Below are 13229 nucleotides of genomic sequence, written 5' to 3'. Positions count from 1 at the left end.
TGATCTCTCCATCAAAGCAGGGCCCAAACAAAATTGCAACATCTTGTATAAATTTTAGCCCATTAGGGGTAGATTTCCTCTGGTGGAGGTACTTATAATTGTGGACTGGTCTCTTCACCTCAGTGGTGAAGAGCATGGAACTGGAACTGCTCTAGTACTTATTCTTTTCTTTGCCTTTTAATGTTTTTGGGGGTTTTGGTTTTTTTTGGCCTTTCTTGCTTGTCTTCCCCCAATCCCCTCCCACCTTTATTCTTAGATCATGACTCCCTTGAGGGCCGGGAAGCCGGACTAATTTTTAAGTGATGTACTTTTGTCCAGTGCTCAGATCAGTGCTTTAAACATACTAAGCACTTTGCAAATAGTAATACTCTGATTAGTATGCGGATGTTAAGAAAGGACAGAAATTGGTCTTTTTGAGGAAAAAAATATTAGGAAAAGTAGAAGACCAAATGATAATCTTGAAAACTGTGCTCGTCACTGCAAGTGGCTAATTATTATGATAATAATGATAAAATTTGGGAAAGACCTAGTGGAAAGATCATGGCCCTGGGAGTCATTGAACCTGGGTTCTAATCCTGCCTCTGTCACTTGTCTGCTTTGGGGCATTGGGCAAGTCACTTAACTTCTCTGTGCCTCAGTTACCTCAACTGCAAAATAGGGGTTCAATACCAGTTCTCCCTACTACGTAGTCTGTGAGACCCATGTAGACTATGATTATCTTGTATTTACCCCAGAGCCTAGTTTAGTGCTTGGTATATGGTAAGCACTTAACATATACCACAGTTATAAGTATTATTATTATTATTATTTTTAACATTTGCTATGTGCCAAGCATTGAAGAAAGTGCTGCGATCAATATAAGAGAATCAGGTTGGGAAAAGCCCCTTTCCCAGTGGGGCTCACAGTCTAAGTAGGAGGGAGAACAGGTACTTAATCCCTGTTTTTCAGATCAGGAAATTGAGAAACCTCAATCAGGAATTGAGGGAAGTTGAGTGATTTGTCAAGGTCAAACAGCAGGCAGATGGCAGAACTAAGATTAGAACCAAGTTCCTCTAACTCCTCAGCTAGCGTTCTTTTCACGGGGCCACATCACTTCACTAGGCCTTTTCTGCCCTTTTTGTACAAATGGATAGGAGCTCAGTGTGAAGTAATCTCATCTTCACTTAAGAAAGGCAACCATCATAAAAAAAAACCACCCCAAAACACTGCATTGTTGTTATCTTAATTCCATTAGGGCATTTATTGAACACTTAGAAGTTGCTAAAATGCTGGTATATACAAAATGATCAGACTGGACACAGTGCCATCCCACACAGGCTCATAATCTAAGAGCTCTTTGTGGGCAGGTATCATGTCTATCAACTTGATTGTATTGTACTTTGTCCTTCACTTAGTACAGTGCTCTGCACTCAGTGAGCACTCAATAAATACCCTTGCTGGATTGATTAATTAAAGGAGAGGGAGAGCTGGTTTCTTATCCCCATTTTAGAGTTGAGGATACTGAGATCAAATAGAAATTCTCAAATTCACATTGTAGGCCAGTGGCAAAACGTGGACTTCTTCATCAATTTTGAGCAGTCTCTCTGTTCAAATCCCAGTTCTCGGTTTAAGAGGATATTACCAGTTGACGACTCAATCCCTCCCTAAAAGGAGTCTGTACTTTAAAAGGTAGAGTGAAAAAAGATTGGTTTTGGGTCCAGTGTGAACACTCTAGGGACAGTCATTGAAGCAGTATTTGAGGGAGAAAATTGTGGTGGCAAATGATTTATGAAGAGTAAATCTCTACCCAGATTCATTAGCAGGAAATAAAATGAAATTTACAGGTACATAGATTTGAGTTTACAGGATACACTTTGATTTATGGACTTCATTACCATCTTATTAGTGGCAAAGAGTAAAGCTGTCAGTCATTTATTTCGAGTTCCCCATGAAATACTCAACAAAATATGATTGTTAAAGTGAAATTACACCAATTCCAGTGTTATTCCACATATACAGCAAATTCTCATTAAAAACAGTCACCAGCAGTGAGCATCCACGAAAGTTCTTAAGGTTAAAAAACACAAAATGAGCCCCCATAAATCACCTGTATAAAAATTGTCATAAAGGAGATCAAACTTATTTTAGAAGTCACAACAATAGGCTTTTGGAATGAAAAGACCATTTTGCATGCATTCATTAAAGTTGCCCCACATTGACTCTGTGAGTTTAGGAATCAGCAAAGAAGCAATTGAAACCATTAGGTAATGAAGCACCATGCCCTAGAGGGAAAATATAATGTGGTTAAAATATGATGGATCCTATTCACGAGAAATTAAAGAAAAAATAATCTTCAGAACACAAAGCCATGTCTTGGCATTCTTCGGTTCGTCCATCCTGTGCTCTTAAGACCTTTTAGGTAACGGTACAGCAGTCTTAATAATGTTTATATGTTTATGTCCTTGAACCTAGCACTTATTTATTACATATAATTTGATTTCCCTGCTGCACATCAAATTAAGGTAAAAGAAGTACATTTGTTGAGCGCCTATTGGAAGTCCATTACATGGATTATTTTCCTAAAAAAAGTTCAGTCCATATCTCCTACTCCTCAAGAACTTCCAGTGGTTGCTCATGCACCTCGATATTACTCTGAAACTCCTTATCATTGCTTTAAATAACTCAATCAGCTTTCCCCCTCCTACCTTACCTCACTGATCTCCTACTACAGCCCAGTCAGCACACTTTGCTCCTCTAACATCAACTTACTAACCATGCCCAATGCCATCTCTCTCTCCACGCATCCCTTTCCCATGTCCTCCCTCTAGAGTTCCATATATGCGGGGTCACCACAGTGCCCCCTTGCAAAGCCTTCATAGGGTCGGATCTCCAAGAGGTCTTCCCTAATGAAGCCCACTTTTCCCGGCTCCCTTTCCCTTCTGCGTCAACTGTACATTTGGATCTGTGACCTTCAGGCATTTGATATGCACCGTAACCTCAACCCCACAGTAATTTAGTACGTAATTATAAATGCTATATGATAAATCATTCATTCACACTAATCTCTCGTCTCTCCCTCTATCTCTAAGCTCGGTGTGGGCAGGGAAAGTCTGCCTAGTCTGCTGAGTACTTAGTACAGTGCTCTGCACAGAGTAAGTGCTCAATAAATACCATTAATGATGATGCTGATGGAAGCAAACCTTTAGTAAAAGTAATAGAAGTAATAGTGGTAATACTATTTAATAAGCACTTTGTGCACAGTGCTGTACTAAGTGCTGAGAAAGAGTATACAGGTGGGAATTAGACACCATCCCTGACTCTCTAAGTGTTCAAAAATCTATGAATGCTAAGTGGTGATAGGAGAGGGAGGACTGGAAATGGACGTAATGGGAGCAATGAAACACTAAAACATTAAAACAGCAAAAGGGACAAGAACAAACATGCAAGATACAAAATAAAAATGAAAGTCACCAGAGAGATGTGGTAGGAAAAGGATCATTTCTCCTCGAGTCTCAAGGTCAACAACAATGGGTAGGCAGCCACTAGCTTTCCTGAGGTTCTCTGAAGCCTCATACTGCAGGCACTGTTTTTATTCCCACCAGGGTGGTGGAAAGCAGGATGGGATGAGGGTCTTTTGTCTGGTGCTGGGAGGGTTCAGGGGTGGGGGGAGCAGGGAGAGAGAAGGCTGATCACTTGACCACGGTAATGGGTGGGCAGAGACCCCACAGCGGTGAGGTTGCAAATGCCGGATGTTTCAATTGGCTCCAAAGGTGAATAGGGGAGAAGAAGGAAGAGCAGTGGTCCAGTGCTTAGAACAGTTCTCGGCACATAGTAAGCGCTTAACAAATACCAACATTATTTATAGCTATCCTGGCATGTCCTGAGTAAGCCGGGGACAGAGATTTCTTCAGCTGTGGTAAGGGGGCTGTGATTTAAAATAACTAGTGATTTAAAATACCACATGCCTGCTATCCTCAAAGTTGTCAAGGTCTCAAGGGCAGAGATTGTGTCTATAGACTCCATTTTACTCTCCCAAGCACTTAGTACAGTGCTCTGCACACAGTAAGTGCTCAATAAATACCACTGATTGATTGATTGATTGATCCATCCCATTTAAGGTTATGTCACAACCCAGGTACAGTGCCTAATGAAAATTAAGTAGCAGTGAATTATGATGATGGATTTCCCGAAAGTGGTTTGAAAGTTCATTCCTCTATTGGCGTGACTGAGTTTTCATTGATGTGATTTCATTACCCATTTACCATTCAGAGAAAACGGATGCAATTGCTTTCACAACCCACTTAAGCATTCATTTTGAGTTTCGCTTAAGCATTCATTTTGAGTTTCGCGTCTCCTCAAGTTATCTGCCGTTCTGGCCCAGATCCCCCCTGGAGGCCCCGCTGTGAAATGGTAGTTGAATTGCAATTTTACACAGGTGTCTGTTTCCACCATTCTTAATCTTTTCAGTTTCCAGGTTTCTCTGTGACAATCTTCACTTCAGGGACATCGATTGGAGGGCAATATTTATTTTGATTTGGTTAAACAAAGATCTTTAGTTTTTTGAGAAACATATTCATTCTCAGGCTTGTGGAGGATTTGTTTGTAGCCATTTTTTACACTGAAATGGTTATGTATGTTTTAGCATCTTGGCAGTAATCATGGGAAAATGACAAGTGATCATATGCAGTTGACAAGAGTAAATGGAACCAATAAAAGAATCGAAAGCCCTGTCATCTGAATGTGATCAACAGTTTGGAAAGTAGAATTTCCAAACTGTGGAATTTCATGGGTGTGACTTGTTCCATTTCTCAACTGTTTAAGTCCCCTAATGTGCTTTTATTTTAGTGTCTCAGGCCCAGGAAATGGAGATATGTCAGGATGTATGCTGTCATAACATTATGCAATCTCTCTGTACATCAGTTTCATAAATATGCACTCTAGAGCAACAAATCTCTCAATGGAAGACCCAAGTGGCCTGGCAGAAACGCACGCTTTCAAGGGAAATTGCTGTTTTCATTTATGTGTGTGAAAAATTTCCCTGTTTAGCATTCACAAGTGTTACTGTTACTTAACCTAGCCCATTAAAAATGACTATATAAGATGGCACTGAAGAAAGGTTTCACATCAATTTATTATTGTTACAATTATTATTATTATAAATTGATGGAAAGTCTCCAGCTAAGCACTTACAATGTGCTATGCTAAGCTCTGGGGTAAGATGCAATATAGTTAGATCAGACTTAGCCCCTGTCCAACATCGATGGGCCTCACAGTCTAGAGGGCAGAGAATATATATTGATATGGTTCACAGTTGAGGCACAGAGTAGTTAAGTGACTTTCCCAAGGTCACACAGCAGACAAGTGATGGGAGCGAGGTTAGCACCCAGGTCTACTGATTCCCAATCCTGTGCTCTTTCCACTAAACCACACTGCTTCACTGTTTTACCACCAATTTAACAATGAGTGAGAGTGTTAGGTGAAATTGGGCTATTTATGTAAAAATAGAATTTCCCCAAGTGTACAATTTTAACTTCTTTTGCATTACCTATAAATGTTTCAATAATGAGAATCCCTTAAAGGCTCAGGAGTGACAGATGGTCCAAAATAATGTGTAGAAATAAAAGGTTCTTCACTCTCACTTCCATCGGACAAAACCTTGCAACTTTTACCAAGTAAGGGAAAGACTTGAAAGTGTATTCTAAGAGACTTAGAGGAATTCTGCCACCATTCCATTGCTTCCAGAGTTATAAATCAGGGGGTCTATCTGAGGGTCATGGAATGAAAAATGGAAAAGGAAATTATTCATTCATTCAATAGTATTTATTGAGCGCTTACTATGTGCAGAGCACTGTACTAAGCACTTGGAATGTACAAATCGATAACGGATGGAGACAGTCCCTGCCGTCTGATGGGTTTACAGTCTAATCGAGGGAGACAGACAAGAACAATGGCAATAAATAGAATCAAGGGGAAGAACATCTCATTAAAACAAAAGCAAATAAATAGAATCAAGGTGATGTACATCTCATTAACAAAATAAATAGGGTAATGAAAATATATACAGTTGAGCGGACGAGTACAGTGCTGAGGGGGTGGGACGGGAGAGGAGGAGGAGCAGAGAGAAAGCAGGGAGAAGAGGGTTTAGCTGCGGAGAGGTGAAGAGGGGGTAGAGAGAGCAGAGGGAAAAGGGGAGCTCAGTCTGGGAAGGCCTCTTGGAGGAGGTGAGCTTTAAATAGGGTTTTGAAGAGGGGAAGAGAATTAGTTTGGCGGAGGTGAGGAGGGAGGGTGTTCCAGGACCGCGGGAGGTCGTGGCCCAGGGGTCGACAGCGGGATAGGCGAGAACGGGGCACGGTGAGGAGGTGGGCGGCAGAGGAGCGGAGTGTGCGGGGTGGGCAGTGGAAAGAGAGAAGGGAGGAGAGGTAGGAGGGGGCAAGGTGATGGACAGCCTCAAAACCTAGAGTGAGAAATTTTTGTTTGGCTCGGAAGTTGATAGGCAACCACTGGAGGTTTTTAAGAAGGGGAGTGACATGCCCAGGGCATTTCTGCAGGAAGATGAGCCGGGCAGCAGAGTGAAGAATGGACTGGAGCGGGGAGAGAGAGGAGGAAGGGAGATCATAGAGAAGGCTGACACAGTAATCCAGCCGGGATATTATGAGAGCCCGTAGCAGTAAGATAGTCGTTTGGGTGGAGAGGAAAGGGCGGATCTTGGCGATATTATAAACGTGAGACCGGCAGGTTTCGGTGATGGATCGGATGAGTGGGGTGAACGAGAGAGCCGAGTCAAAGATGACACCGAGGTTGAGGGCCTGAGAGACGGGAAGGATGGTCGTACCATCCACGTTTTAGTCATGTTGAGTTTTAGGTGGCGGGCAGACATCATTGCTCTGGTTACTGAAGGGCAAAAGCCCTGCTCCCCCATCTCTTTTAGGGTAACTGATTTAAGCCTAGAATAGTCAGTAGGATGAAGCATAAAAGGACTTTTCAGCCAGAAAAGGTGAGTCTTCTATTAGTGAACTATGATGAGTCTGCCTTGGTGTGATAACTAGCTTATGCTCAACCAATCAGTCAATCAGTAGTATCTACCAAATGTTTCTGTATGTAGAGAATTGTACTAAATATTGGGAAGCCACAATAGTAAGCATGGCTTCTTCCTCAGGGAATTTACAATCCAAGTAATAATAACTGAAGTATTTGTTAAGAGCTTACTATGTGCCAAACACTAACCTAAGCTCTGGGATATATACAAGATAATCAGATTGGACAGAGACCCTGTCCCAAATGGGGCTCACAGTGTAAATAGGAGGGTACTTAGACCCCTTTTTATGAATGTGGGAACTGAGGTACTGAGAAGTGAAGTGTTACCCAAAGTCACAAAGCAGACAAGCGGCAGAACTCGGATTAGAACCCAAGACCTTCTGACTCACTGGTCCAAGCTCTATCAACTACACCATGCTGTTTCCCCATGGACAGTTCCGAGCCCAGTAACTTTCTCTGCTCAGGATTTGACCTAGATTTTTCAAAATGTGAAATGGTAAATGTGCTGATTTCATTTTATGGAAATATCAAGTTTGATTTAATGAAAGACTGATATTTGTAAGTTTCATTTTAGATAACTGGTCGCTCCTGAGCTCTTAAGAGAGTCTCATTATTAGAGCATTTGAAATCAGCCTTTGCATTTGGATTAGAGCTTTAAAGATCATAATGAAATTCATTTTCATTTTCAATGTTTGCTGCTTTTACAGTAATGTGCTTCCTTTAGAAGCTGCTTTGTTTTCGACCTTGAAAAATTATGATTACAATTTGCTGTAATGTAGATAGATAATTCAACATCCAAAAGGTTGTAAGTGTAAAATCTCCTTTCAACATATTTTTCCTGCACTTTTATGGCTAATAAAATAAATCTGCAATAACCACTGGAATGCCACCTATTTAGTTAATGAGAGACATTAAACACTATAAATCAGCAGCATTTAAATTAAGCCTAGTATTTCTTCATCTTATAATAATAATATGTTGGCCTATTTGTGACTCTCTGCATAATAAGACTTGAACCACCTTTAGTAGTTTAAAAAGACTATTCACAATCAGAGCTGGTGACTTTCAGTAATATTATTTTAGGGATCAAGATGGAGATAAAGTAAATTAAAGCAATTAGCCAGCAGTTGCATTGGAAATCACATACAGGATTTGAATATTTCTTCTGTCTTATGTAGCCTTGGCCAAGAAGTTCTCAATAAGTGTCAGCAGTCAACCATCAGTGGAAGGGCAGTGAGCAAAAGCAAACTAGTCAAGGTAAAGATTATTTAAAGGAGGATTCAGTTTTTGATTTTAAGCCACCTTATCCTGCTATCAAGCAAGAAATGCTTAGAGACCTAGCTATGGTCTTCAGAGACAATGTTATTGGGGAATTTTATCTTGTTCTTAGCCAGACACTACTTTCTCTAAGTATATCAGAAAGCTGTCATTTCTCTAACTCAGTAGAGGAAAAAAATGGCATGAATAACATAGGAGTAAAAAACTTTTATGTGCTCATATCCTGGGGCCTTAGCTAAGGGCCAAGACTCTGACCCAGAGAATGGCTCCTAGAAAGAGAAAAGGTTAGGCAGGTCCATATGCCCTTTCAATATTATCCACTTAAATGACTAACCAAGTCATCACTTTTCAGTATGATGATGTTGATGATGATGTTGTTGATGATGATGATAATACTTGCCCCAGTGGACCCTGAGAAAGAATGCTAACTCATTATAGACACTCTCCCTCCCTTTTCTCTCCTGATTCCCAAACAGCTACCACCATGTTTCAAGCACTTATATCATGGTCAGGCTTCTTGCTGGTTTTCCTGCCTCTAGTTTTTCCCTGCTTCAGTTCATACGTGCTGCTGCCCAGATCACCTTCCCAAAATGTCATTCAGCACACATTTCCATCTGCTCAGAACCCTCTCCAATCATTGTCTTTCTCCCTCCATGTGAAAAAAAAAAAAAACACCCCAAAACCAATTCCTTATTATTGACTTGAAGGCTCTCCATTTTGCCTTTCAATTTACATTTTGGCTCTCCTCACCCACTCCTTCCCAATTTGCTCTTTTCAATCCCTTCCAAGCCCCCCTCCTATCTATATCTTGTTCTTCTCTTGAAAGCTCTCAATTCCTTTCTTAGGCTGTTTACACAGCCTAGAACTCCATTCCCTCAAAAATCCGCCAGCCCTCCCCATTATCAATTACAAATAAAAATATATGTTTCTTGCAACTGAACATTTAACTTCTTAATCTGAGTTCACTGTTTATAATATCTCTATGTCTACCTCCTCCATTAGAATGAAAGCTCTTTGAGGCAGAGAACATGTCTTGTGTTTGTACCTTCCCTAGTGCTTTGTTTAGTGTCTTGCATTCAGGAGGCACTCAATAAATACTAGTATTACTGCTATTGCTAACTACTACTAATAATGGTGATATTTGTTAAGCTCTTACTATATATACTAAGCGCTGGGTAGGATACAAGTAAATCAGGTTGGATACAGTCCCTGTCCTACATGGAGGTCACAGTCTTAATCTCCTTTTAATCATTTTACAGAGGCACAGAGAAGTTAAGTGACTTGTCCAAGGTCACACAGCAGGCAAACTGTAGAGCTAAGAGGACAACCCAGGCAGCTATCACCATGACTGCTAACTCTGTTTCAAATACATTTCATTCGACAGTGGTGATATAGAGGGAGGAAAAATGGCTCCAAATCTCCCATGTTTTATCCTTCTGCTCCAAATACACTAAATGTAACAAAAACCAGTCCACATGACTCTTGGTTCCAATATTCTAGACAGTTTACTCCTCATTGCACATCTTAATGAACAGATACCAGTTGGTGAGCATATTCTTTAAAATTGTCTTTGCAATGAACTGTGAAAACAAACTGCCAAGGAGAAACAGAAAAAAGCAGGAAGAAAACCCTGAGGAAAAATCCATGAAAAAGCATTGACAAACTGATCAAAGACAAGCTAGCCGTGGTTGGTGTGATTTTTGATAAGAACTAGTTTCAGTTTGTGCTTATCATCCTTTGTTGTGTGATTTAGTAACAGGTATTATATTCAATCCTTTAAGAATATTTTCTGCTAAACCAGTCCTCAGTGTTTCAAATTTGGCTAAAATATGGTGAGGTAGAGCTTCAGAAAATTTGACATACACTCCTTTGTTCCTCTCCACCTTTTTAAATGCCTCATTCAAAATAAAGGTCCTTACGCATATTGATATACGTGGATTTTTCTCTATACTAATTTTTGTGACAAGGTCTGAGGAATTTCCATTAAAATTTCGTGTAGAGAGAAGGAGAAGAATAGAGCATAGTATTTTTCTCCTTTGCTGATGCTGTTTCAAACACTGATTCTGAGGAGTACAAAGTGAGGGTGATATTTTTCTATGAACAATCAGACTGATGATTGCAGATAAATCAGATTCCAAGAGGATAATCTGGTCTGATTTATCTGTTTTGGCTTTCCACCTGTCTTCGCTAACTGGATCTTGCCGTCTCTCTAGTTTGAGTTGTATTGGCACATCCTAAATCTGAAGGGCTGAAATTTCTACCATAATGAGGTAAGGAGATTAGAAGAGCTGATTTGGTCCCAATTTTAGGGAGCCCGTCCTGTGCCCTGATGCACCTAAAACAGGATGTTTTAAAGGTCCTATATTTGATAGTGGGTGTTCATAGACTACTTACTGTGTGTGGACCTGTCAATCAGTTGGTTGTATTTTTTCTTTCCTACCTATTTCTGGATGAGCAGAGAAATGATTAAGTAAATGGGACTTTCTCTTTGTCCTGCTCACTTCTTTCATGGTTCTAACACCCCAAACAGTATGAGAAATTGTGTTTCTAAGCTTCACGGTTCCTCTTTTGTGGAAGCAGACAAAATCCATTCTCAAACAATACAGTTATTCTGTTGACCTGCTGCTTCAAAGGAATGGTGACTCTAAGTTGCTTAAATTCCTAATGTGGGGATCACTATACTTCCATATAAACTGCAAAGTTTACCATGCCTCTGTGTCCCTTAAAAAATCCCACATGAATACAACTTATTTTCCTGCATATGTGTGTATGCAGGTTGGTGGAGATAGGATTTTGTTTTTCAAATAGTTATTAAGGCCAGAGCCTCTCATACTTTAAAGGACATGTAAATTGAGTTTTGGGGATTGCATGTAGCAGAGGGGTCTGATGTCTAGATAACTGGGGTGGTGTGTGAGTGTGTTTATGTATGTGTGTATATTCCTGCACAGCTTAATTTGCAACTTTCAGAACCTGTGAGAAAGGAGTTCATTACTTTAAATAGCACTTCAGAACTAGGAGTTCAAAAATCTAGCCATTACTTAAAGCATCTTGGCCTGAGATAGTTTATCCACAGACTTCTCATTTTCACTTAAAATGCAAGTTTTCACATGAAGAAGAGGATAATAAAGTGGTGCATATTTTGAAGGCCAGTAAGGGCTAATGGCAGCAATTAGAATGAAATGTTTTTGTTCCATTCTATAAATAATGATGATGAAACTATAGAGGAATATTACATTTCCATAACTTCTTAAGGAGTTAAATGAAAAGTAATATATTCACATTTAATTATTAATTGCATAAAGAGTCAACAAAGACAGACCCCCCAAAAAGTTATCAATTGGTGTCTTCTAGTGCTGAATAATTAAAGTACCACTGCCTTGTGCTTCAAGGTACTTGAATTTATGTATCCTTAATCTGGAAAAGTACATCTTTTGAAGTGTAGTCTGGGAGAGACAGCATAGAATGAAAAAGGAGAGAAAACATCAATCAATCAGTCAACTAGTATTTACTGGAGATTAAAATTGAGTTCTCTTTTTCACATATTCAGTATTATCAGTAATCAATTTTTTAAAAACTCATGAAAATTCATCATATTTTAACATCTGTTTTCTTCATTTATTTCACATCTCTTCATCATAATGGAATTCTGGCTAAATTTTCCACTGAAGGTGGGGAAGTGGGGTTTCACTGAATATGAAGATGGAAGAGTTTCAAGTCAGAGGGAGGGTGTGAGCAAGGGGTTGGTGGAAAGATGGGTGAGATTGAGCTACAGAAAGTAGGTTGGCATTAGAGAAGTGAAATGTAGTGAATAAATGATAATGGTATTTGTTAAGCGCTTACTAGGTGCTATGCATTGTTCTAAATGCTGACAGGTGAGGTTGTAGTATATCAGAGAGGTACGGAAGGATGGGGAGAACTGATTGAGTGCCCTAAAGCCAGTGATAAAGGTTTTCTGATCAATCTGGAAATTTTTTGAGGTTTTTGAGGAGAGAGGAAATGTGGGCTGAGCATTATATTTAGAAAAATGATCCAGGAGACATAGTAAAATATGAATTGGAATCTGGAGATTCAAGAGGCAGGGAGGTCAGCAAGGAGGCTGATGCAATATTCAAGTCAGGAAATAGCAGCAGAGTTCAGATGGCGAGGAAAGTGTGGATTCTAGAGACGTTATGGTGATAGAACCAAAGGGATTTCATGACAGATCGAATGTGTGGGTTGATGAGAGAGATGAGTCCATGATAATGCCCTTGCCCTGCCATTTGTTGTTTAATCAGTTAGTCAATCGTATTTATTGAGCAATTACTGTGTGCGGAGCACTTCACTAAACTCTTGAGAGAATACAATGTAACAATATAACAGACACATTCCCTGCCTATAATGAACTTACAGTTTAGCTCATTGTGGTCAGGGAGTGTGTCTGTTTATTGTTATACTGTACTCATAGTAAGCACTCATTAAATGTGATTGAATAAATGAATGGAGGATGATTGAAATGACTTTGCAAGTGAATGATGGGGCTGCTTGAGAACTGCACATTCCTTAGGTGCTAGTCCAGATGGAACAGCTAACAAGAAGGCTGAGTCCCACCATAACTTGGCTGCCCTTCATTTTTTTAAAAGTGTCATGCTCCATCACTGCCAAGCTCTGCCTGTCTATCACCCAAAGGACACGTTCAGCTTCTGCATCTTTGTCATTGTTATACAGTGCACTATCTAGGAAGAATAATTTCGCTCACTTGGCATCATCAAAAGAATCCCACTGGATGCCTAATTTGAAATTTATTCCCTGATTTTCAAAGCCCTTTCTAGGTTAGAGTTGGAATCCAAATCTTTATGCAATAAAATAGTTGCATGCTGAAAACAGGAAGAAAATAATTGTGTTTTCAATTTTGCAGTATTTCTTTTTCTATATAGGTAAGGGGAACTAGAAGAGATGTG

The 13229-nt window shown here is 39.8% G+C and overlaps 1 protein-coding gene across 1 annotated transcript in view; it reads left to right on the top strand.

Annotated features, from left to right (window-relative positions):
- Positions 1 to 13229, top strand: part of ABCA13 (ATP binding cassette subfamily A member 13) — a 247710-nt gene that overhangs the window by 163176 nt on the left and 71305 nt on the right. The gene's annotated exons all lie outside the window — the stretch shown is intronic.

Source organism: Ornithorhynchus anatinus, chromosome 4 (assembly GCF_004115215.2).
Source record: "Ornithorhynchus anatinus isolate Pmale09 chromosome 4, mOrnAna1.pri.v4, whole genome shotgun sequence".
Lineage (NCBI taxonomy): Eukaryota > Metazoa > Chordata > Mammalia > Monotremata > Ornithorhynchidae > Ornithorhynchus > Ornithorhynchus anatinus.
This window is presented reverse-complemented; position numbering and strand designations above follow the sequence as displayed.